Source organism: Cryptomeria japonica, chromosome 2, assembly GCF_030272615.1.
Source record: "Cryptomeria japonica chromosome 2, Sugi_1.0, whole genome shotgun sequence".
NCBI lineage: Eukaryota > Viridiplantae > Streptophyta > Pinopsida > Cupressales > Cupressaceae > Cryptomeria > Cryptomeria japonica.
Genome location: NC_081406.1, coordinates 122,800,661 through 122,805,978, shown reverse-complemented (window position 1 = coordinate 122,805,978; position 5,318 = coordinate 122,800,661).

Here is a 5,318-nt window from a genome sequence, read left to right as displayed (position 1 = left end):
CCTCTCCCATTTTGGGGAGGAAGGACATATGTGTGCAAGGCGCGGAAGCGATATTAAAACACTCAAACATTCAAGCATTCAAGCATTCCTTCAAGCAATTAAGCATTCTAAGTCTCCATTCAAGGCTAAGTGTTGCATTCAAGACAAGGATTCAACCATTGAAGAGGATATCACATACAACATACAACATACAACAACATTTACACCTTCGCATGTAAGAATACAAACATTCTTACAACAAGGTATCAGTACTTGTTTACATTACAATCATTTACATTTACAACATTCTCATTTCTTGGTTAATTCCAAAATTGGGGTTTGACCTAAGGGAAAACCCCTAATCCCTAACCCCCCAATCGTCCTCTCTTTTCTGTGTGTAGGTTGCAGGTACGCGACTATAATTGAAGATCTGGAATCCTTGTGCAGAGACGAACAGATCCCCCTTCGTTTCGCGAATTTTTCGGAGGACCGTGTGCATGCTGGGCGCCATCGTCCCGTCAACTTTCACTCAAATTTGCAGGACAGCATCATCTCGACATTTTACTGCTAATTCCAGGTCCGCAGCCTCATCCTATATTCCTATCTCTGTTTATAAGTAAATCTTTCTCACTTTACATGCATTCCTAGCTCAATCCTTCTATCTACATTCTTTACAAAAGAGGGTAGCCTTGCTGTCACAACCCTTGAAACTCATTTAGAATCCAATCTTGCATTGTGTGGGATTGGATCTTGTGGGTTTCTACCCCACTTTTGAATGTAAAGTCTCCCCTAAGTGAAAACCGTCAACCCTAGTGACCTCCTTTCTCTCTCCTTGGAGTGGTGGGGGGAGCACTTAGGGTTCGATCGTGATTTTCCCCTTTACATTTTGGTGAACTCGACGTGAACATCCTTTCTGATTATTCATGGTTAGATCTGAAAATTGGATGCCTTGATTACATTTCCATGTTTGATCTTTTGCAAATTTTAGAGGTTAATTACATGAAAACCCTAAATTTTCTTTTTTGAGCTTGTGAAATGCCTAAATGTTAATGCTTGTTTCAGATCTACCCTTCTATTGCAAATTATCAATTCATATTTGTGCTTTAATTCTAAAAATTAAGTGGTTAAGTGTCAAAACCCTAATTTTTAAAACCCTCTTGATTCAACCTTTGACCGATGATTTCACTGATCAAAACATCTCCAAATCAGCTGTAACTTTGGATTCCGCAACAAAATCATAATATCTGTCATCCCTAAAAGTTTGGAAAAAAGTTGCGAGGACCGTGTGCACCCCGAGCGCCATTGTCCCCGACATTTTTTTTGAAATTTTGGGAGCTAGATCTTATTGTATTTTTCTGCTAAAATCCAGAATCTTGGCTGATTTCATCAATTCTAACACTTTCAAAATTAAAGTCAAAGTTGGTCTAGTGATTGCTTGGATTAAGGCTTCTAATCATTCAAAAATTGTTGAAATTGAAATTTTGTGTCAAAATTGTGTTTCTTACTATCCTAAATCTGAAAAGTGTGTTGGCATTCATTTGAAATTTCAGTACTTTATTCAAATTCTTGCAATTTGTGACTTTTGAAATTAAGTGTTTAATTGCAACAACTTTGATTTTCGCTTTCAAAATTGAATTTTGCGTGAAATTGAGTCAACTTTTAAATTTCAAAGCTTGCATTGCTCTTAGTATTCCCTCTAAAATCATAAAATTCAAAGTTTCAGTTTCCATCTCTTTTTCAAAATTCAAATTTTGCATTTTTCAACAATCTGGGTAGGATTCAATTTTGAGATTGCAACTTTAATTTGGCCTTTCTACAGATCGTAAAATCACTCAATTTTTTCAGATTAGCTTTAAAATCATCATAACTTTCATCCCTGAAAATTTTGAAAAAAGTTGCGAGGACCGCATGCACTCCGTTCGCCACGGTCCCTGACTTTTTTTTCAAAAATTCGGGAGATTGTCGTGATTGCATTTAACAGCCTAAATCTAGGAGATTGGCTGATTTTATTGAAATTTGCTACCTCTAAATTCAAAATCTTCTCTCCCTCTCTAGTGCATGAGTTTTACAACAATAAGCCCTACTTACACTATTCCCATTAGACGAAGCATTAGAATTAAGTCTTTCCAAGGTTTAATTACTGAGGAGATGGAACCTAATTTGAATAGCCTTTTTAACGAGGACACGGGTAATTCCTCTAATTCTCCTAATGATGAAGAAGCTCTCCATGAGGTTTCTGTAGATCAAATTTCGAAATTGGATAACCAATTTGATGATTTTCAGCAATGGATGTCTCAAGAGTATCCCGATAGTCAAGCTCTTTCATTAATTGAGGGTCTAAAACGTATGGTTCAAAGTGATAAGAATGGAATTGATATTTTGCCTGGTATTACACACATTGTGGATTCGAATGTGATGCCTATGAAGAGTTGTGTCGAAACTTTAGGTTACACACAACCTCCCACTCAAGTCAATCATTCTATTCCATTGACAACTTCTATTGCTAGCATACCTACCTTTACATCAAACATAATGACTACTTCTATACAAGACATTCCGCCTATGATCACCAGTCATGGGGGCAATCCTTCCTCTTCAATTAACCCTCTTCCTTCATTCAATCCAACTTCTTCATTCATTCCTTCAATAAGTGTTCCTATTACATCTCCACAAATGAACATGACGCAAGGGGGCAATTCATTCAACCATTCCATTCCTCCTTGTAGTGCTCCTCTTTTCCAACCATCTCCTATGACTAACTATCATAGTGTCCCGCCACCTTACTCTCAATCAATACCTTCTTTCAATAACATAATACCTCCATCACAATCTAACACGTCTAATATGAACTCTTCGACTGAAGTGACCATTAACAATCTTGCACAAACTGTCTCTTCTTTATAGCAACAAATTGCCTCTATGAATCAATCTAAGTTTAGTGTGCCCACATTTGATGTTGCGAGCCCACTTTCTCTTGACATTGTTCGAGCTATCCCTCCTAAGCATGTTGAAATCCCGCATTTGGAGCTTTATAATGGTAAAGGTGATCCTCTAACACATGTTAAGACTTTTCAAACAATATGTACCGATTTTGCTTATGACCAAAGGTTGCTTGCAAAACTGTTTACCAGGACATTAAGAGATAAAGCCCTACAATGGTATTGCTCGTTGCCTTCTTATTCTATTACTTCTTTCGAACAACTTGCAAATGCTTTTATTCAACAATTTCAAAACAATATAAGTCCTAATGTTACTTTGATTGATTTAATGCATTGTAAACAAGGTGTTAAAGAAAAAGTGACTGATTTCATTGGTAGATATAAGCATTTATATGCTCAAATCTCTTTTCCAGTGCCTGACAATGATATTCAAAGAATCTTTATTTCTAATTTACAAAAAGATATTAGAGAAAAACTTCTGTTTTCTGAGTTTACTTCTTTCCAACAGTTGTGTGCAACTCTTCACAATTATCAACTGACTGTGAGTCAAATGGAACAAGCAAATCCTATGGCTCCGAGTGATAAGGGTGATAGTAGTCAACAACCATTTGGAAAGTTTAAACCAAATAGAGAGTCTGTTAAGTTCAATGAAAACATCATCAACAACAATGTGAATGCAGCATCGGGTGTGCCTCCTTTTTCTAAGTTTTTCAAGAAAGAAAGAAAGTTTACTCCTTTGAATGACTCATTGCATAGTATTATGAAAAAGTTATTGGAAAAAAATGTGCTTACTCTCCCTCCTATAAAGAAAATAGATCCTGTAAAGATTAATTCACCCTATTTTGATAACAAATCTTTTTGTCAATTTCATCGTCAACCTGGGCATGATATTGAAAAATGTTTTGCTTTAAAGGGTAAAATTCAAGATTTGATTGATAATAATACTATCTCTGTTTCTGGTATGAATGATAAAGGAAACACATCTGTAGCTCCTCCTAACCAAAATCTTAAGATTTTTACTGATCCATTACCTTCTCATACCTCTAATGTGATTGAGACTAATGATTCCTCTTTCTCATCTGATGGTCTTGTGTCTATGACTCCGAATGTGATTAACTTTGTAGAGTAGCAAGAAAACCCTAAAGAACCTTCCATCACATTTGATTCTAGTGAAACTATTAGGGCACTTGATGGTCCTTTATACATAGTTGCAAAAGTCAAGAATACACCTTGCCGTGGAGTGCTTATTGATTCTTCTTGCATGGTTAATGTTATTACTGAAGAATTTCTCTTTACTTTACAATTGAATCAAGTGATCTATGACAAAATAGATGTGATTGTGAAATTATTTGATGCATTTTCTTCTCCTGCAATTGGTTCTATTACATTACCTATTGAGGTCCATAACAAATCCTTTGATGTGAACTTTTCTATTATTCCTTCATCCGAACAATTTCGTGTGAAGCTAGGCTATCCTTGGCTATCTTCCATGAAAGCTATTGCTTCTCCTATTCATAAATGTTTAAATTTCCCCATAATGGTGAATTTGTTACTATCAATCATAGTCTCTTTAAACCAGCTGAAAGAACTTCTAGCGTTCCTATTGATTATTTTTGGCCTAAACAATTCCAATCTCTTCCTCTGCAAAGTGATCATCTTTTCAAATCTTATCAAAAGTGGAAAACAGATATGATCCTATCTCTAAGTGAACCTAGAACACCCAAACTTGATATTCCTATCGTTCTTGAGAAGGAAGTTCTTCCTTTGAAAGATAAAACTAATGTCTTTCCTCAAGAAGATTCCCAACCCATTCCTATGGATGTGACTATGTCTATGTCTAATAAACTTTCTAAAAGTAGGCCTATACCTCCTCGTCATGATGGACTTGGTCTCCTTCCTCAACCAAATATTCCTCCTTTATATGGAGCAGTTCCTCCTCCTTCCTTTTATAAAGAGAAGAGACCTTCCTCTTCTCCTATTATCCAGCCTAAGAGACCACAACCTAAACACCCAAGTGATAAGGATGAGAACATTCCTCCTCCTCAATCTTCTCCACTTCCTACTAAGACTAGACGGAATCATTCTGCACGTGAACGCCGATGAAAGTGTCGTCTTAGAGCTCAGGTAGCTGCTTCTCAAACTTTGCAATCTTCAAAAACACCTTCAGCTAGTATTCTTCCATTTTCTCCTCAGCTGAAAATTAAGCCAAAATCTCCTAAACATAAGATGCATGATGGTTTTGATCCTATGCGAGTTAAAGATCCTATTTTTATAAATCTTGATGATGATATAGATGAAAATGTTATTCATGATGAAAATTTTACTTCTCTTGCTTCTGATAGTGAACATGAATTTGTTGATATTGATAACCATTTATCTAACGAATTTTCTAAAGCACTT